This window comes from Zootermopsis nevadensis, unplaced genomic scaffold, assembly GCF_977971745.1.
Source record: "Zootermopsis nevadensis isolate Lab colony 2312 unplaced genomic scaffold, Znev_1.0 Znev_ptg000018l, whole genome shotgun sequence".
In the NCBI taxonomy this organism is placed as follows: domain Eukaryota; kingdom Metazoa; phylum Arthropoda; class Insecta; order Blattodea; family Termopsidae; genus Zootermopsis; species Zootermopsis nevadensis.
The window spans coordinates 3,637,531-3,659,681 of NW_028259150.1; the positions used below are offsets into that span (position 1 = coordinate 3,637,531).

The 22,151-nt window shown below is 39.1% G+C and overlaps 2 long non-coding RNA genes across 5 annotated transcripts in view; one reads left to right on the plus strand and one right to left on the minus strand.

Moving 5' to 3' along the window:
* The window catches only part of LOC110826498 (uncharacterized), a 424,262-nt gene that overhangs the window by 260,521 nt on the left and 141,590 nt on the right, over window positions 1–22,151 (plus strand). The window lies entirely within an intron of this gene.
* Window positions 17,263–22,151, minus strand: part of LOC110826499 (uncharacterized) — a 55,433-nt gene continuing 50,544 nt past the window's right edge. Inside the window, exon 3 of the long non-coding RNA XR_002542074.2 lies at window positions 17,263–18,166. This is a non-coding gene — a long non-coding RNA (uncharacterized LOC110826499). The remainder of the gene's footprint in view (window positions 18,167–22,151) is intronic.

Genomic DNA, 22,151 nt, shown 5'->3' on the forward strand with positions numbered 1-22,151 from the left:
CCAAAGAAAAACAATTCCTTATCCTAAACCATTTAAATCCAAATAGCTTCTATAAAATTTCTTCAAAAACAATTTCAATAACATCCTCATCTCTACATCTATTTCTACTAGGTGCCTTCTTTGACTTCTTCCAAGAAATTAGTAGGATGTCTCCCATGGCTATTAAATATCTCGCTTATCTTATCCGATTTTCTGTAAGTCGAAGCTCCTGGCTACGTTTTATTCTCCGTCATCTTTTTCTTAGCTGATGTTGCTTTCTTCGCGTTACGATTCTGGTAGTGCAATGCAGTTTAAATGTAGCGTGACGCTATACATTTGAAAATATTTTAAAATTTCCACTTGAATTGGAGGATTTTATAGGCAACCTGTACTATGGAGTCACATAACAAATGGGTACCAGTATTTTGTCACGTGGTTTTTGTACCTCTATTCCCTATTATTATTAAAATTAAACTACGGTAAGTTGAGAGTTGACAAATTACAAGAAATAAAATAAAATTACTAAAGGTTCTGTCTGCCATGGAAGTGCTGCAAACATAGCATAACTATGAAAAGCTGCAGGTAGAGAAGATATTTAGACAGAGCAAGTTAAGATAAGCAGTGAACTCATGCTAAGATACTGTATCAAGATTCTGCTTTCAGATTTGGGTAACATGATGTTCAGACGGTGGGTGGCCACAACTATAGGCTAAGAGCGAACTTGGCTTCATTTTACACGAGATACATGCTCTATTGGAGCTCACGACACAACTTAATTCAATAGTTTTATTGGTGTCTGTTATGCTTTTTATTGAAACTTAAAGTTTTTGCACATCCTAGACGGCAACATCAGAGCAACGTTATAGGGTGTGCAATTTAACTCTCATTAATTTGTAATCGGGCAGCTTTTGGTTGTTGCCGCAGTAAAATTAGTCGTCATTTCGTCCTGAAAAATGCTGCCAGCTTCTGCCACCTTTCTTTCTTGAGAGAAACCACGGCACATATGACACTGTCGTACTGAAGTTCTGAATTGAAAATTCCTGTTTTTACTTTTATTGGTAGTTTTCTTGTATTTTACCCCTTTATCGACAAGAGTCTATACTGAAAACCATCTTTTATACCTTCCTCTTTTTTGTAAGATTTTCCTCTACCTTTCTTTAAATGTCTTTTGTAGGTCTTTATTTGCCCTTCGGTTGGTGAAACATGGCCCTATTCTGTCTTATTTCTGCTTATCTACTTTGCTTTGTATCTTCGAACTGCGTTCTTCAATTTAAGATGGAACGTAAAATGGAGGGTATCAGTCCCTTGGATCGTCAAAATAAAGTTTGTGTTACGAGTTCTGGGCGAAGTCATTAAATGTGTGAATGCTGGTATCATTTATTCATGACTTACTACAGTTGCCATGTGTTCAGTTCATTGCTAATTTGATAGACGACGCAGAGGAAAAATGTAAGATTTTACAGTGCTGTAGTTGTCGTCTTAAAATTATTTCTTTCATCGGTATTTAATTTCTCAACCTCCTCCATTCGTAATTCTCCAGGTGCTAGATCAAAGATTGAAAGTTAAATTTGTTTCTTTACTTGAGAAGCTGTTTATACTTCCTTCCATATATGTAAGTATAAACGATAAGTTAGCAAGATATGTAAATTAATAATTCCACTATGCAATGATCCGTTTATGGCCATAATTTCTACTACTGCATGCTCTGAGTACGCAGAATTCTCTCAATACAATTTCAGAATTTGGAGGAGGGGACTCGTACAGTGGGGTCATGTTACTTGATGCTTGGCATTCTAAAAAGGAAAAGGATAAAAGTAGGAAAACAACATAAGTTCATTTTCGCACTCAACATTCCATCATGTCCACCCAGTCAACAGCCGTTAATAATACCGTTCCCATGGAGACAAAGGCCTCCGCATCCAATAGTTATCCATTGTCATTCGGCATGTGTTGTATAGGCCAATTCCATAGTACATCTTTACCATTTTCATTCTTTTCCATTTTATGTTATCGTATTTGCTTGTCATACTCGTTTCGCTTTTAATGTCGTACTGGTTTTATTAATTCCGTTCCCCAAATTAAAAATGTTGGTATAGAAAGTTGTAGATCTGTAATCAAGCCGTCGTTAATGGCGGTGTTTTCGTATCGTCGCTACATCCATCATGTTACGCAAAAGTCGATCCAAGGTAGTAAGTAGCCTGCATCTTCGCTCCATATACGCGTCAAATGGTTCGTTATGCTTCATACTTAATAGTATTCTACTCTGGACTTGGTGGCGCCAACAACTCCTTTTTTTCTGTTAATACCGAGATTAATTAGAACACGCGTATCAGTTATTCTCAGCAAAAAAATCCAAAAGTTCGTGACGATGGTGAGTTATTTAAATAAAAAGTTCTTTGGGTATTTTCCATCGTCTAGTAAAATAATAAAATAGAAATCGACGTTTCGGAGATAGGGCTCTATCTCAGTCTTCAGGTACCTACTCTGTTGCGCCCAATAGATAGAGCTCCGTCCAGATATAGGGATTAGCTCTATCTATTGGGCCCAACAGATTGGGTACCTGAAGACGGAGATAGAGCCCCGTCTCCGAAACGTCGTTTTCTATTTTATCCGGAGATAGGGATTAGCTCTATATATTGGGCCCAACAGAGTAGGTACTTGAAGACGAAGATAGATCCCCATCTCCGAAACGTCGTTTTCTATTTTATCCGGAGATAGGGATTAGCTCTATCTATTGGGCCCAACAGAGTAGGTACCTGAAGACGAAGATAGAGCCCCATCTCCGAAACGTCATTTTATATTTTATTATTTTACTAGACGATGGAAAATATCCAAAGAACTTTTTATTTTTAAAAAATCTTATGTATCTTCGTAGATTTATCACATTTCTGTTGAATGGATTTGATGTGTACTCATCTTCATTGGTTGATAATAAATTCACTACCTGTCAAGCACATCTCAGAATAATGAAAGTTAACAACCAACATATTGAAAGGCTATATTAGAACAAACTCCGTATCAGAAATAATGATTGAACAGTCATCACACAGTTCGTAGGGAATTAGATTACGACACGTATTTCGTTCACAGCAGTTATAATGGTATTATCGGCATGCCACGATCCTCCATAGCCTTGTTTCCTTAAACGCAGTGACTTCGTGAAGAGTAGTTAAGTTATCTTAAGGCAAAGAGACTTCATACTGCGCTATTCTGTAGGACTATGTCACACCTACGGGCCTGTTTGGTATGCAGAGACCGAAAACGCTTGAATATTACGGTACAGAAGAAGATGCATTTGGTCACACATGATATTAACACAATAATGCTTTTAGTTCTAGCCTACAGGCGATTTTAGGGAATACGCTTAAAATATACAAAACAGTAATTTTACCTCTTGTCTCGTAAGGATGAGGAACGTGGCTTGTCAGCCTAAGGGAGGAGCGCAGACGAAGGTACAGTATCTGCGAGTAGAATGCTGAAGAAGGTCTTTGAATATCAAAGAGATGAAGTAACAGGAGGATGGGTATATAGTGGCGCTTCATAACTTTACTCTTCGTCAAATGTTATAAAGAGGAGTTAAATCGAGGGCGATGGGATGTACAGGATATACAGTAGACACAAGAAATAGATGAAAAATTTTAATTGGGAAACAACAATTTAGAGAGAATTTGGATTGTATTCAGCCGGCTGAGTTCAGGGTCCGGTCCACTGACGCGCACCTCTGAAATCATTAATGAACCTTAGGGTGCCATAAACTGCAGCTAAGCGACTAACAGCGTCTAAATAATGGCTCTGCTCCACTGAATTGGGTAAATAGTTGGGAGTACGTCTGACGGATAGAAGTGGCTCAAGACAGATGAAGCCATGCTGTTGAAATTCCGGATTCTGTTAAAAGATAGATGGGGGAGAGAGAGGGAGAGTGAAATATGTAAATGAAAATATGAGCAAATGGGTATTCTGTGTCATCTTGATGGCTTGATGTTAGCAGTACATCTCTGAACATTACTTTTTACTTTGTCTCATGCAGTCTTCACTGAGGTTGTTACATTCAGTTGCTGTATCTTACCCAGAAGTCAGGCCCAGGCGCACCTGTTTCATTCAAGATCTCAAATTTACGTGCTTAACAGGTCATTCAACCATATACATCCTACAATATGACCGGTAACTAATTTTAAAAAAGAAATCCCCCGCTATGTATTCAAATACACGTAATACCATTCTGATACATATTATAATTTTTCAAGGACAAATTAACGGGATTTACATTCAGATCAGTAAAAAAAAAGTAAAGCTGTCCCACTATACGCCATGTAGGCTTTTGGGGTGAGTGGAGGTATAGCTCCTACTCATTCTTGACCTGGGCTCTAGATGGGGGTGAGTGGTCAGCATCACGCCCAGGCCGGCTTTACCCCCGGGAAAGGACCCCCGGTACCCATTGGATAGGAGGCTGGGTGGGCCCCAGAGCCGGTCTGAACGCAGAGGCTAGAGGAAAAATCCTCTGCCCCCGTCGGGGATCGAACCCCGGTCGCCCAGTCCGTAGCCAGTCACTATACCGACTGAGCTAAGCCGGCTCACATCGTAAAAATACCTTAACACACAAAACACGAGTCTTTCCAAATGATTTCATTAATTATATGCATGATAGGCCTTTATTAGCTAGCCGCAAGGATTAACACATCTGGATTCGAACCTACATATTTTACTCTGTAATTAATTTAATAATTTTATCCTCCTTTATGATGCTCATTCTGTTTACTTTTATTTAATTTGTCGTGATTTATCTAAGCGTAGATATGTAATTGTTTTCAATGGCAGCCTACATATCATAAGTATGGATTCACACATTCACAGTAAAATTGGCGCATTTGGTGTTAACATTTGACTTTCTTGTATATTTTCAGAAACCACCTGATGATGGCGAAATACCGAAACGTGTAGTGTTTATTGTATATCACTCGCGATATGAAATCGAAGTTGTGTTGTATCAAAGTTACCCACACAGCAGGATGTGTGTGTTGTACATTTTTTAAGAATCCTGAATTCATTTTAATTTTTATGGTCCTTTATGTAGTTTTGTAATGCTATTAATTATCACCCTATAGTCAGTTTCAATAGAAGGCTAGCGAAGGGTAGAGTGAAGGCCTCCTAGAACCAACCTGCCACTCAACATTAGCACTGCCTTCTGACATCTTGCTACATCACGCTGTGGGGGGGGAGTGCTCATTGTGCAACCAGCGGGTTTACTTTGTAACATTCAATTCCTTTATTTTTGTACAAAAAGAAAGGAAAAGAAAAGTGGAACGTGTGGGATATGGGCGGATATTGCACTTTGAAGGTTCGGTAGCCGCGCTTTCAGAAGGCTCTTAAACTGAAACGTGGCAATCATTTGGCTTGGTCCTAGAAGTTACAGGGGATCACGCGGAATTACAGTGTTAGGTGTGTGGAGGCGAGCTCAAAGTGGCAGGTCGCAGTGGGTATTGGGTCGGTTAACACAGTGGTACTTGGTCTGATTCTCATTCCGCGGGCAGGCGACGGGTGTAGGTTGGGTGGTAATACATGTCGGAGACCGACGTAAATAGCCAACTGATGGTTGGTTTTTATGACACCAAGATTTGTATCTTCCAGATAGAAAGTATGGATTATTTAGAAATAGTATGTCGACTGGATGTGGTAAGAAGTGGCGACTTAAGCACAACCTCAGAATTCGACTGGAAGAACTGAGTAAAATCACTAAACATTTCAGTAATGGCGACAGATTCTCGGCACATGTTATATCGGCAGGGTCTCAGTCCACATTGTATCAAGGGGTCCTGAGCCACCTAGTTTCCTCAAAAAGAAACTCCAGTCTACATTGTGAGACGATCTGGAATTACAAATGAAAAATTATACAATACTGTGGCCGATTTCTGTGTATTCATTTCCGCCAGTCCTATTGATTATCAGCGCACTAAAAACGTTGATATAGCAGGCTATACAGAGTTTTTATTTACGACTTATGCAGCAAGAGGATCTCAAAGAAATCGGTGTGTTGGTTCGGCTATGCTTCACGGCAGTTCCTGGAACTGACGTCAAACGTTGTCGGCACTGAAAGAGAACTTGCTATTCGCAATGGTTTCTAGTTTCATGGTTGTCATTTTAATGTTAGTAATACGAAAAGTAGCCGAAATCATCTGATCTCAAGTCTGCATTCATATTTGCATTGTCAGCATAGCATTTTGAAAGGCGCTATCTAATAAAATTTGTTCAGGACGTGGAACTGAAAGATGCAATTCAAGCGAACATAAAAGCCCACCTGACTGAGAAGTATGGCTGATTGCAATAGTTTTGTAAATGCTAATCAGCAGTTTATTAACCAAATATTTAACTATCAATGAACCATCTACTCAGTACTGCCGTTACGAAACACCGTCAGTGGACCAGTCGTTTTAATTCACAATTAAAAACTTCATATTCTTTCATTCCAACTTCATCTCCGTCGACGGTGCTTCCGCACCAAAATTCTGTATGTATCTTATTGTTGTCATCATAACTACATTTATAACCCACCCTGAACTCTTTGACTTAACTGCTCCAACAACACTAAGAAATAAATGCGAATTATCTCGTGTGTAATTGAGACAATTTTCCACACACTTAATCTCCCTTGAAGACAAATAAATACAAAAACAAATATATACGTTAGTACATTCATATAGCCACGGTGTTCTAGCGGTTAGAACGCTGGCCTTGTAATCGTGGGGTCCCGAGTTCGATTCCCGGCGGTGCCCGAATTTATAACTTGTGTTGGGCAAGCCCGTGGTCTAGGCAACACGGAGTTTTCCTCCGGGGGCTTCCCCGGTTTCTCCGTGGCATCCCAACAATTACTCCATTCACACACAGAAGAAGACAATGGCAAACCACTTCTGGATCATCTGCCAAGAACGTATATGAACAGGTCCCAGTCCGAGAAAAGGAGGGAAGGATCCTGTTCATATGGACCTGTCGTCAGACAGAACACTACTAAAAGAACATGCATATAATATATGATGAAGTGTGTGGAAAAGTAGGATTTGGGGTTTTCGTGGCGCTGAGTCTAAAGACTTCTGGTTTATTGCGCAGTGTAGTCTGGTAGAAGTTTACCGACGTTTCAGAGGTACTTGCTGCCTCCATTATCAGGGCGATGAACTCATCTGTCTTCCGTCTTTATAACTTTCGCAGTAGAAAGCAACAGTGCAAATTTAGTCTGTCTCCCTGTACATTCTTGCTTTACTTTTACTTTGCAAAATGCTATATATTTGGTTTCAAGAGTCCTCACCATCTCCGTCATCATGAAGCTGTCAAGCAGTAGGACCATTTGTTAACCCGTTCGGCCTCAGTTGTCTAATACTCTCTTCAACGGTCGTCCTTGATTTTTGGTACCAGTTGGCCTGTACTTCATCATTAATTTGGAAGGTCTATCTCTCAGCATTCTGTCAACATGACAAATCCATTTCTTAGTGCGTTGGAAAATTTTAGCCAGTGCAGGAACTGTCTTTAGTTCATCCTGTACATCTTGGTTCGTTTTGTACTCGTAGCTCTCCGTGTACATTTTGTGACCAATCCTTTGAATCGTCAGCTGCTATTTTCTTGGATTTGTCTCGGCTCAGTTTTTTATACTTATGTTTGCTCCATAAGAATTATTTGGTATTCCTTCCTTTGCTATGAGATTGCGATATTACACGCATGACAACACTGTTTAACAGTAAACTCGTGGATGTGCAGCGTGTTACAAAGATGTCGTAAATTTAGGGCCTCGCAAAACAAGTAAGTAGTCTGAAGATGATCGTCTGTGTGGTGTTGCGTCGTGCAGTCTGGTAGAACTATCTGTAATTGAAACTTTATTGCACCCATAACAATAAAATATTGCATTTAACAAAAAAGAAACGGCTTGCATTGAAAAGTGGTTGACTGCCATTGTTGTTTAATGTTTTTAAGTAAATCTTCATTATATACTTCCTGTAAAGTAGCATAACCCACTACAATAAAAGACAAATATTTCTGTCGCCTTGCACTACTGAAAGAATTTTTTAATATTTACAATTTGTAGTTTAATGGCTGTAGCCATGGTCTATAGTCAAACGTTCTGCTTCGTTAGTTAAATCTGAGGAATATCGCCTGACGTATGACTAGAACTAGCCTCTAGTAGATGGAACTATAAAAATAGCATGCAGTTTGTGGTAGTGAAGTTCTTTGCTTCATTGTTTTCTATCGACGGAAACTTCGATTAATAGTAACACAATAACATAAGCGAACGGACAGTCTCATAGACGAATTTTTTCAGGTGGTCATTACACGGATTTTGCAAATGTTCACAAGCTCCGTGATTTCAGGCCGTCCTTAAGCATTTAATTGAGATTTAGCTGGTCAAGAAATCCCCTGCTTTATGAAACCCTCAAGATTTGCCTCCGTATTTACAGATGTCCCTATTGGATTTCTCTATGATACCTTCGCAAACTTCATGAGCAGGAGGGTAATTTTAATATGGTTCTAAAGACCCATTTTTAAATTATCCTCCTACATAAACACACATTCCCAAAGAGGTCTCTTCTCTCTACTGTTTTTCAGTGTTCCACGCGTCCGTCTGACATCATCCTTCTTGAATTACGTTACTGTAATAATTTTAGGTGAAGATTACAATTACGAAGTTCCTAACTGTATTTTTATCATCACACTCTCAGAATTTCGATATGAATTCTTCCGTTGTCATAGAACACTTGAAAACTTCAGCAGCATTCGACATGTCCCGTCAATAAACACGGTACTTTTGAACTCTGGGCTTCGTCTCTCATCACAATAGTGACGTCAGTCGACACTTGGGACAGTGTCTGTGACTGAGTCGCATTACCAGCTGAACGCCCCTTCCCGGCCTTTCCACACATTTCACAATGGCGGGAAATGAAGTGGAGGGCTTCCAGCACCAACATCTGATACTGGGCACGCCCCTCAGAGGGCCGTGTTCTTGCATGGCCATCTGACATTTTTATCTCTCTGGATAACAGATTTCGGTTGGTATTTATTATTTGTTATTATTATTAATTTCACTATTCTGTTCTCTCTCCACCATTTTAATTCGGATTGATATTGGCCATGTGTTACTGGAGCCTATTACGCAGATGTAATGGTACTAACGTTGACTCGTTGTTAAATTGAATGCCTTTCTAAATTGAATTTACTTGCCCTGAAAATGAAATAGCGTCGCCTGTCCAAATAAATGTTTTTTGCCTTCAAGTTTATTTGGAGTTACATGTACGTTTTAGTCTGTAATACTCTCAAGAGTGAGGTATATAAACTCAGTTATTAAATATTTCAAGGTTAAGGGTAACTATAGTCACGTGTAAGTTCGTGGTTGAAAACGATTACACGAAGCAACACTCAGGTGTATAGAATCCTGTTCTGTGGTAAGGAACTCGATTTTTCCGCGGAATGTGAATGGTTCTGATCTCTGTTCTGTTCCTTAATTTCATTAGCTGTAGAATATATGAAGTTTGGGGAAATGGTACTTGCAGAATATTTGGGAAATGACCTCTCGTAGGCCTGCTCACTTCACAGGAGCTTGAGTTGTCTCGGGAAATCTAACCCCGGCCGTCTAGCCGCACCCTTTCACATTATTCACACAGTTGCTACGGCCTCTGAATTTCATATGTAGACCTACGCATATACTGAAGTTCCGTAATGTCCCCGACAGCGCGTTTTATTTTATAAGATAATTATAATCGGCTTTAATATAGGTTGGACTCAGTTGGCTCAGTTGTCCGGACAGACGTAAGAAGAGCCTTGCCTGCAGTCCTCAAACAGAAGTCCTAACGTTACTAACCAGCCACAGCTTTCTTTAATTTTATTTTGACAGACTCGAATCTCCCATCATCACCAGAACACACCACTTCACAGCACAGAAGAAGCACAGTGCAAAAGCAGCTCAACCAACACATTTACATCATTTTTACGTAAAAAATTGCTCTTAATGCCGCGTGGTCATTTCTTCTGAGTCGAGTTAAAACAGAGCGCCATTCGCTGTTGTCTGGTGTTCAAACGGTTTTTCACGGTTATCTGGGGGGCACTTTGTAACTGGCAGTGATCTCATCCATCACAGCAGGAATAAGAAGGGATCTTGATTTCGGGTGTGACCAACAATTTCATACGTATTAGAGACTTTGAATTTACTTCGTGTGCTCTAAAGACTTAGGAATAGTCAGTCCTCTTTACACCAAGACACTAGACGGCATTTTCAAATGATGTTATTGTTATTTGATTTTGATTGATTTTGTGTTAACTTATCAAACGACGGGTTTTCTACTGCATTGCATAGGATGGGATGATTGTGTGAACTGTAAATTGCAAGATGAGTATCAGATTCTCAAGAAGACCTTGAAGCATAGATAGGACGGCAGTCAGTCATTCACGTCTGCTCAACTGCAATGTTTATTTGCAACTGTGAACGCGCTAAACAAACCACGTCTGTTATTCCTTAAGAGACACCTACACGGTCAATATTATTGTGCAATATTCAGTTTTGTACAATAATATTGATCGTCTATGTTACGAAGTGAAAGGTTGTGCAATATATTGTGTCAATCAAAAATGGTTTGATATTTATTGCACAATGTGGAAACGGTTGTATCATCTGTAGGCAGTATTGCGCAATATCGTTCAGTTCTGTCCCAGACGAAGTGGCGTGAACATGATGTCGTCTAAAGTGAAAGATGACGAACGAAAGTTCATTTTGGAATTTATAGAGGTTTATCACTCGTTGTCGGCTTTGTGGAATGTTAAGAGTAAGGAGTACAGCAAACGAAACAAAAAAATGAACAATACGACCTACTCGTTGAAAAATACAAAGAAAGACGTCCGGAAACTGAAAAACAAGAAGTGATTAAAAAAATCAATTCTTTGCGCACTAATTTGCGCAATAACGTCGTGTAATAGATAAACGCTGACTTGGAGAGATAGCATCTCGCAAGGTAGTATTTATTTTCTGAATTCGAGAGGTAATCATTCTTAGAAGTTCATCAAAAGATTCACCATCTAGACGCAGAAAGTTCCGAAAGTCGCCTGGTTCACTCACTCTTAGGTCATTTAATAAGTTCTCATGAGTGTACTCATCTCTTTTTTTGAACTATTCCTTCATCCATCTTTGCTTACTCCGTCTTCTTCAGACACACAGCCACAGCGATGGCCACACACGCAGCTTCTGTGTCACTTAACATGTTGACTGCACAAAAATCAAATGTACACTGAAAATCGGCAGCTAAAATATTGGACAATAATATTGTTCGGTCTGGAGCACCTCGCAATATTATTGTGCAATAATATTGATCGTCTAGGGGCCGCTTTAGTGATGTTTGCTTTGCCCCAGACAGTATTAACTATTATACCGTCTTGACGCGTTCTTTTCTGAAGCTGTCATTTGCTAATGTGTGCTGCATGTCCAGTTAATCTCTTTCATTTTCATTTTGTCACCCAAACAGCATTAGCTGATGAGAAAAGTATGAAGTTTCTAATTGTGTAAGTTTCTCCGTTCTTTTATCACGTATCGCCTATGTTTCTTGTGCTGAACTCTGATCCTACAGTTGACGTGGCTTATCACCCTGGAGTATTACATAGTCTTGCGGCTTATTCTGACTACGTCTCTTCGGCGTTTCAACATCTCATCTTCTTGATACGTAGTTTGGTAGATATTTATGCCAAATGAATGTACTTCACGCCCTTGTATTTTTAAAATAATTTTAATATTATCCTGCCATTTGCTCTTCTAGGTTTTTCAAACAAAATGGTGGATATATTTGTCTCCCATGCGTGCTACATGTCCCACTCATCTCATACTGTTAATTTTAATCACTCCAATAATATTTTCTGGAAGAGAAGGACTTACAGTTATGAATGTCTCCATTTCGCCAGTTCTTTGTGTCTTCTATTTACTTCCTTCCTCTTGGGTCAAAATTTTCTTCTCAACACCCTGTTCTCAAAACACCATCAAACTGGGTTATTCTTATTCATATTAGGTAGTTGATGTTGATTTTTTAATACGCTCAAGAAACAGGTGTTCGCAATGTTTCCATTATGCATTTCGCTTTGCTTCATAAGTCATGCACTTTTTGGATTTACAGAATATTAATTAAATGCGTTATTAAAGATTTATTTGTTGATCATTAATTCATTTGACGACGACGGCTTAACTGCAGAGGTTGTGTGACGTCGAGTAGTATAGGAATAATATCGCAAACAACACGTGGATTTGGAAAAACTTGTTGTGGCCTATTACAATGCATTTTCCCTGCACTCGCCCTTATAGGGTACGAAGAGCACCACTAAAATCTCACGTCAGGATAGCCGGCAGTTTTAGCGAGATTCGAACCTAATATCTTCATCATACTACTTTTGAAATTTTCCTTTACACTGACCTGCTCGATATTTCATTACAGTGGAGCCCATTTTGATGTACTATATTACTGACGGCACATTCAGTAAAAATTGCTATAATAATTTATTCTATAAAAAGTGTATATTTTCTGCTGACTGACCAAGTTAGCATGAATATCATTGTTGTTACATGCGCCACAGTTTGATAACCGATGACATACAACATTCCACATAACTGAACTGAATTCTTTGATTCATTAAACAGGGTTCTTTTTAATGAATGACCCTTTCTGTGCGCAATTATGTTACTGTACGTATAGTTGTCCATGAAACGAAACGAGGAAAGCATTTCGATAAAATACAAAGCAAAGGTCGTTAAATAAATTTCCATCCTCAAACGTAATTTAACACGATAAAATATCTAGATTACTTCTGCTAGCACAGAAGCTATAAGAGTTAATTACCCATGAGAGGCCGTGACGTTTGTGTATGGAAGTCTCAGCACAAATCTTGATTCTTCCGTTTGAATAAGCAGGATAATTTGTGAGACACTGAGTGGGCTACAGTTAAAAGTTATTATATTTAATTTATTGAACCTATTTGTGTACCCGGAACGTTAGAAGGATTGGTCTAAGCAAATTAAAACTGTGCTTCTAGTACGAGTAATGGATTTCGTTAAAATTAGTGGTCGAAACACAAAAGACAGCTTCATTCAGCCCCACTGGCATTCAATTGGTTTTAACATCAGGATTTACTCGGTTTACCTTAAACTCTTTGGAAAAATCGGCTAGTGTCTCCAGCATGACATTAAATGAATATAAAATATTTATTGAGTGTACGTGTAGTTAACAATGTGTTTTAAATAGCCAATATCCTCGATTCCTGATCTGACTTTCGTCTGTCTCTATATCCGCCTTTGCGTTATCTGGCATTTGCTGTAACTTAACTTACAACATAACATTATATCAAGATATGGGAATAATGTTTATTCTTGCAACGTAACAGTGATTATTCCGATTAATACTTTGATTCCACAGCACACAAAAGAAAGACTGGTTTAAGTAGGTCTAATTTGTTATTGCTGTTACGTGATCTTGCTCGTATTTATAGTTTAATTTCGTACTTTAACAGATGAGTTTCTTCCATACTGGCAGTCTTAAGGTTTTAGTGGAAGTTATTGCTAGAATAAAGCACAGGGCTAGGCCGCTTGTGGCTGTTTAGGACTACTTTCATGCGCGGATGAAAGGCGTGGTTGCAGTGAGGAGAAAAATACCCTGAGATCCTATAATTTACCATTCTCCATCAATAAATTTCCTGTCTCGATCCACCCAGAAGCTAAATTCCCTAATAAAGGAGTGCAGCAAACACAAAAGACGAGAAGGTGGAAATAAAAAAATTACTGATATGAATATTTATACAAAGAACTCCCCCCTACTCTTTCAGTATTATTAAAACATCGAAATACAAAATAAGAAGTGATATATTATGGCGTATAGTTAAAATAAAGTCTTTAAATTAACCTTACCTTGAAAAAGAATGTGGTCTATTATATTACATTTATACGTCTTAATTTTTTTACTGTATTTCCAGGTTTTAAAACTGTAAAATATTCTTAATTTATTATACAAGCTCCCAGAAGGTTTCGTAACATCAATTAATAATCAGTGGTAATTATAGGGGTGCACAGATTTTGGAAAGAAACCTTGAAGGAATCAAATCTGATATTTTTCATTGTGTGTCTAGCCGTTGTTGAGTTCAGGTAGAGAGTAATAGGAAATTACGACCGTAGAGGACGGAAAATACGAGGGCAGAGCTCAGAGCTTCTATCTGCGTCATATCTTGTACAGACTCTTGTGCAATAATTTTGTGTTGGATTTACTGCGAGGCTCCTCAGACTGAATGATATTGCTGACAAAGTTTCCGATAATAGAACCCTGGGGTTCAACATTTCTAGCACACCCATAATTAGACCATATACTGAGTTGTTGATCCGGTTTACATCAATATGAAAATATTTCGCTAACATCCTTTTCTGTATCATCCATTTATCTCCTTCTGAGCCTCGATAAGAATTTATACTGCGGAAAAGTATTTGATTTGTATTTGACAGGTAGGACATATAATTCACGTTGAAGAACAGTCTGCCGTTTGACATTTTCCATAGTTTTCCATTCCGTGTTTATTAAATGCCGGAAAAGTATTGTCCATGTTCTGGGCCCTACCCAATTCGCCATGCACAGTTATCTCATTCGGCGTTAAATTATTTTGTGGACCTATGTGAAAGTATGAAAATTCCAGAGGCCCTTCTGCTCACAGGAAACATCACTATTTTAGTATAACTACTATACTTAATGCATTTAAAGTAATCGATTCTTTGTTTATCACAACGAGCTTTAATTTCAGACATTACACACCGTCAAATTCGCTTGTAAAATCACCATTAAGGACCTATCTCGGTATTCTCGTGAAGAGACTGAGGATAATCATGAACCATTTCGGTTAAGATAATCGGCAAACCTTACGAAATTCGAATTGGTTCGTTCCCAGTTTAGTCGATTTGTCGATAATGAACGTCACGCAGTTCAGCACGAACACCGAAGACTGTCATTCTGTAGTAACTCTCTAATTCGTCCTCCAAGAGAAATGCTGACGTCTCACTTCCAACTAGAACGAAGATTAACATTGTACAGTGAAATATATCAACACCTCATGATTGTTTTTGAGGAGTGGTCTGTAGACTTTGAAACCGAAGCTCATCCATGTAACTTTCAAAATTCAGTTCTTACTGCAAAGACACAACGTGTCTCCAGAACAGATATCATTTGATAAAATCTTTTCGGGCAATCAGCCGCGTTTACTGGTTACCGTAGGAAACCGACGTTTCGGTGTTCTGATGATGGGGACAGAGTTGGTTCCCGAAACGTCGGTTTACTACGGTAACCAGTTAACGCGGCTGATTGCGCGAGAATATTTTATTGATTGTACTCGCCGCAAAAGTTTCAAAGCCTATAGATATCATTTGGTTAATTCTGTTTAAGTAAGTAACCGCTGTGTATTCAGAGGATCATACGAAACCTATAAATAAACAGTTTAAAATTAATTAATTTAATATTTAAAACAGGTGGGTAGTTAACCATTGGGTTTTAAAGATTAGGTACTGGCATATATTTTCTTTTGCCGTATTATATTTCCTCTTACAACGTTCCACTACGACAAAGCAACATCGCATATCGACAAGTAGTAATACTGTTAGCAACTGTGGCTACAGATGCGGACCTGAAATCTCGTATTGACGCTGCTTGTTACAGCACTGTAACGTTTATCTTCGGTCTGCGTCACATGCTACACACTATCACACACACGGCTTGGCGCCAGCACAAACTAACTTGATACTGCAGTGATTACCGAAATATGCTTATAATTGAAATGCAATATGTAACAGGGAATTATTGACCCAAGAGACAGGAAGTACCAGGAGGAAGGAGAAAATAGCTAAATCAACAGATTCTGCTGAAAAAGTAATTCCTCTTGCAAGTGGGTGATGTTCTGTGTTACTTCCAGCACCTGCTTCTGCTTTCGGCTAGTTTTAGCGAAGAAGAGAGTAAATGGACACGATTATCCTCAAGATATTCGTTTCATGGGTGGTTTATCGTTTCAGATGCAGTTTTTAATTTTCCACTCTGTGGCATGTCTTTCTTAGCCGAATTATATTTTGGAAATAAATTCAATGATAATATGAATGTATTTAGTGTATTTATTCGACACGATTGTCGATTAATCTTTTAGTTTATTTTATTATGTTTTATGTGGCAATGTAAATTCATTTTATTAGTCCTGTTACCTCGTAAGCGAAGAGAACTGTAATTGACAATATTATCGTAATATCAAGGAAGCTGAGGCGGGCGAAACTCGCGTGCATGGGAGAGATGAGACGTGGTTACAAAATTTAGACGGAAAATTTTAACGGAAGAAGTCGCCTGTTATAGTGGGAATGTGGACAGAATTTATTTGGCTTGGAGTATGGTCCAGTGAGACCTGTGAACACGGCAATTAACCGTCACATTCCGGGAGTGGGCTGGGAGTTTATTGACTCGCTGAGCGACTGTTAGGTGCTCGAAAAAAGCTCTGATCCGTGTAATTAGTTAACAGAGAAGTGTGGAATCTGTGGGGAAGTTGTTCACCAATAAATGCATGCAAGATGTTTGTAGTGTTCACAATCGCGTTCAGAACTCTTTGACTAATTTAAATGTAAATATCGTAAAATGACATTTCAGCTGCTGTTTGGTTTATGGGAGTTCAAGTAATAAGGTACTGGGGAAAACTGTATAATGGCAGGCTCCAAACCTGCTCTATTTACGATAATTAAATCGAGACTGTTAAGATGAACGGGACGCAGTCCATTTCGCATGGGAGACCAAAAATATATATATACAGAATTTTGATGTAAATGTCTTCTCGTTAACAGAACACTTATGAAGTACTTATTAAATTGTATGAATATATTAAAATGGATATTAAACACGGTGTTTTTGAGTATGTGAACTGGACTGGACTAGTTCGGGTTACGCGTTTGTAAAGAAACTCTGGGTTCCATGACTATACGTTAACACTTGTAGCTGCGTTCGTATGAGCGGTAAAGGACCTGTTCATGAGGAGTCAGCAGAGATGTGGGAAGACTCGGTCGAGATCTGTTCCAGGTATCAGTTCAGAAATTACGTCTTGGGATTGGTTACGTTTTATTTAACGACTTTGTCTCAACTGTAGAGGTTATATAACGTTAGAAGATATACGACATGTTTATAGATGCCGAGTACATAAGGATTTGTAAAATTGGCTGTCGTAGCCTATTTAAGAACGCTAACTGACCGACAGAAACCGACGTAAAACCTCAGTTAGCATGGTCGGTAACCCAACCGAGATTTGAACCGTATACTATCTAAATACAAGTCCAGGGCTTAATCGCTACACCATCTTATTGGGTCAGATGGACCGAAGAGAACATCGAAGGCTTGCTACCTCAGTTTATTCCCTTCTTTGTACAATGCTTCCTGGTAAAATGGAATTGTAAGTTGCGTAAACACAGCGACACAGAAATTCCTGTCACAGCCGATGCCTGAGTTGCTTTGATCATGTGGTTAGTTGTGTACTTGTGCAGAGTCTGCTTACCACTTATTTTGTTCAATGACTGTTTCGTGTTTACACAGAAAGAACTTCAGTGACTTGAGCTTCTTTAAATAAGGTGGTTACTTAACTAGATTTAATTTTTGTATGCATAGAATGTAAAATGCCTTGTGCAGTGACATGTTTTCGAAGCCTCTTTTCAGCCTACTGGGCCTACATATCTCCATGTCTTCCTTTTCAGAACAAAGTACACATTACAGACCTTTACGGTGTCTGGCAGGTGCCATTCGCTGGTAGGGATCTTACATTATTCTCGCTAAAGCAGCGCTTTCTCTCCGGTTTCTCTTAAAATAAACTGTTGAATTATTTTTCTTGTATCACAAATCTTCAGTAAAGCCGTACATAACAGAAGCAACTACCCATTCACTGAGATATGACGTTCTCACGGTGGAAAGTATTATGATAACCTCCATAACCAGGGTTCCTCTCCTTTATCATAGAGGCAACAAACACCTCTGAAACGTCGATAAACTTCTACGAGGCTACACGGTTCAACAACTCAGAAGACAGCCATCTTCATTGCTTGCATAAGACTAATCACTCATCTGTACCTTCATAAAAAATGCAAGGAATAACAAGACTTCACTCTCTCAACTGACCCACGTGCAGAGTGCATCGTTTGGTGCAGGTTCTGAAACATAAAAGATATGACGTCATCCTTCTTTACTTCATACTACCATGATGAGAACTTACCAAACACATCACTTGCTCATTGAACTGTGTACGACTGCCTTGACTAGATCGTTTTACGACGTGGTCCCCTAGCAACATTCATGCAGGCATAGTCAGGAGGGAAGCCATCGGGGATAGAAGATGTTTATGAGTTCGTAGTTTTTGAAGGTGCCCGGTTTGAATTAGTACCACATGGCCGGCCGTTCCTGCTGTTTATTTGATTTTACTCGCTTCATACATGAAAATGATTAAATGGTACCTTGAGATGTAGGCTACCACCCACAACTGATTCCTTAACCACATTGTTCTAAATTCATCATTCATAATAACCATCACATAAGACGCTATCTTTCATTTTGGACAGCGTTGTTAAACAGATTAATAATGCAGAAGAAAAGAAGGTATTTGCTGCGTGTTTATCGGAATGTAAGGCAAGAGTTTTTATCTTCGTGGGTAAAATTGTTGGCTGTAGGATATACGACCAGAATCTTATTTCCTTCACGGAATTTTCTCTGGTCATCACATCCAGACCAGATATCCAATGACTTCTGGGGAACAGACGACCGAGGTATGAAGCTTATCACTAATGTCAAGGTGAAAAATGCCTGGAGCTTTATTTCTAGGAACAGAGGTTCCTGAGAATATATTTTTTTTAAATTCTGTCACGTTGTTTGTCGACTTCTGTAATATAAACTGTACCAACACTTAATTATGGCACGACGCAGTTCAACAGCCATATGCCTTATCATCTTATGGAAGGTAAAAGTGTATTTTGTACAAGTGTTGTAAACATTCGACTCAGTAATTATTTATCTCAACATTGTATTCGGGCGAACGTGGGTTGAATCTCGGCGAAGTTCCCATGATATCCAAAAGTTTCCTCCTTATCTTAAAACAGGTGACCGTTTTGTTTCATTTGTTTCCTAAACATTGAATACTCGCTACTCGTGACCATTATTTCATTAAATTTGTTATTGCAAAATCTCTGTAATTTTAAGGCTTTCTCAGAAACATTCTATAAGTCGGAAAGATTTCTGACGTTTTCTCCAGCACTGAGGGTTGCATGTAATAGTGTCATAACAATTGATCATAGTAAATAATACCTTAACATGTTCCAGAAACTACATAGACGATGCATGTAAACTTCAAGTAGTGGACCACTTGCAAAAAAGGTAATATTCTTTGTCAATAAAACGGCTATAAGGCCTTCTTACATATAACCACATGACTGATCTTTGTGCCAGACATGTGTTTTCTTGGCCTTTGGAACAGGATTCTTATGAGCTTTCGTTACTGAAAGTTATAAAAATGAATTTATTAGCTTCACCAAATGGCTGCCCCTCTGTCCGAATTCAGTAGCTCCAGAAAGACTGGCGGATTTTCATAAAATTTTATATTATGGAAATTGTCTAAAATATATCGACACTTTACAGTTACGCTAACGAACGGACAATAAGGGGCACTGCATGACAAACTAATGTTTATGAGTGAGAGAGACTCTATTGGGCTATCTTGGTTGTGGTTTCTTAGGGAATCCCCGATGTGCGTCAGACACACGTGGGGAATCTTCCATTATGACGTTTTACCTGTCACCCCCACCCTACGCAAAGGCCATTGACCCCAGACAAATAGGATGTCAGTATTTCCTGTATTTTTAAATATTATTTGATAAATTTTGCAACACAAATAGCTGAATCGTTTATCTAGTGATCTCTTCGCCTTAGGTTATGTAACTTAACTTACTTTTTTCTTTAGAAGATAAATTCTTTATCTTAAGCGTTGCGGGCCTTCCGGTAACGTTACAGTCTAGATTTGTATTCGGAAAGTAGGCTACCGTTCGGAATCTCGGATCATAGTGTCCGCTATTATGAGCCCTTCAGTGTTTCGGATTAGGAAGGAGGTTTTCGTGGCTATATCTGGAACTCATTCCGCAGGCTGAGGCAAACCAGGAAAATTCTCAGCCTAATTAGCCTGAGATTAGAACCTGATATATTCTGAATACGTCTGTGGCAACAATAATCTTCTCTGCTTAGAAGACGATTTAAAAACGCTAAATATTTTTTCTCCGTTTCTGAATGGACTCAACGTGGGACTTTATAAATAACATTTGTTATAAAGTTTAAGTTAGTAGACGATCTTATATTTTCATTGTGTTTATTAGCCGCTCCACTTAAAATAAGAACTCTATATTTTAGGACGCAATACAATACTTGCTTACCGAGAAGAAATGCACCTCACCCATAAAATTTGTGACCATTATTACTTACCGAAACTCGAATATAAATTAATGCAACTACAAAAGGTCTTAACATATTTTCCCAATATCATTTGACAATATCACGAAGTTTTAAAGCACGATACAGAAGACAAAGGATAATAATAATAACAACAGAGAGGAGAGCGGTCTTGGGTAGGCGGGGGCCAGAGCCACGTGGAGTCCAGAAGAAATGGCGGCGGGCCTATTAAATCATTGTAATTGTAACATTGTGCTCTAACGCCTGCAATGTGGGTGTTTTCTAGCTCTTCGGCGCCTGCTTTAGTTTCATTTGTCCTCCTTGTTAGTTAATTAATTCCGTCTGATTCCAATATTACGGACAAATGGCCAGCACAAAATATGGCCCCAGATTTGCTTTGTCTGTGCAAACAGAATGCCACAACCGGACCGACGTGTGTCCTGGCGTGGACCAAGATCAGCCACGACTTCTGGTTTTCATTCAGATCAGTGGGGGGATACTGGGAACGACCCGTTCTTCAAGTGCCTCAGCACCGCGGGTCCCAACGTTTCGTTGTCTCTGATCTATTAGACATTCGGTAGGACTCCTTGGACGAGGGATCGGCCCGTCGCAAGGCCACTACCTGTACACAGGACAGCACAACACAGAAAAATATCCATGACTTGAGTGGGATTCGAACCCACCGTCCCAGCGACCAAGTGGCACAAGACCCACGCCTCAGACCGCGCGGCCACTGCGGACCCCCAGTTCAGTGGGAGAATATATAATTACATCTTCTGATATTCTATAATACGAAGCCTTGGATTGTGTGACCAGGACTAGCAAATCAGTTTTTTTTCCCTTTCTTTTATATCAGATTCATTTTATAAATCACACCCATCATGCCTTACATTTCCAGTTTTCAGATCTGCTCTTTGCTTACCTCTTCAGCTCTCCGCCTAATCTCCTCTTTTCTTTTTCAACTTTCACGTTTTGTATCTGTATCTTTTCATCAGTTTCTCCTTCTCTCTCTGTCTCTCTTGTAGCGCACATATTCATCAACCTCTCCCCTTTTTCTCGGAAAACCACAAGGGCCTTTTTTTATTCTCAAAAGAAGTCGTTTAAAGATCTTTTTCAATCCGTTTCAGCTGCTTATACACTGAGCATAAAGCGTGATTATTCTCCGTTGTGTCCATTGTCCGTCTCTGTGAGATGTAGCTTTCTATTGTGTAAGGGTGTTCGAAGAGCAGGCCCTTGTCTGCTGGGCACGGGTTGTCTCCATGGATGGATGGCGATTCCTTCAACACGACTTACAACTCCAAGCCACAGAGTCACTACACCACAGAAGTGTGAACCAGTGTGATCTTCCGCATTTCTTATGAAGGGGTTGTATCTATTAGCGGAATAATACTTTTACTCCCAAAATGTGCACGATTTGGATTTTAACCCTCTAAAACATGGTGGTAACCACAGGTACCACCCACTTTAGCATTCAGCAACTCTGCGTGTCTTCAAATTAATGTATTTATTATGGGTTTCGTGTGATTCTAAGAATACAGAGAGATTATTTTTTCATACATCATTCAGTAGTCGATCATTGTAATGGAGACGCATCGTGAAACTACTGAATGGATTTAATTGAAATTTGGTACTGGACGAATTCCTCTAGTTTTCTAAAAAAAAACGACTGGTCTTACAAAAAAATCGGTTTACGATATCGAGTATAAATAT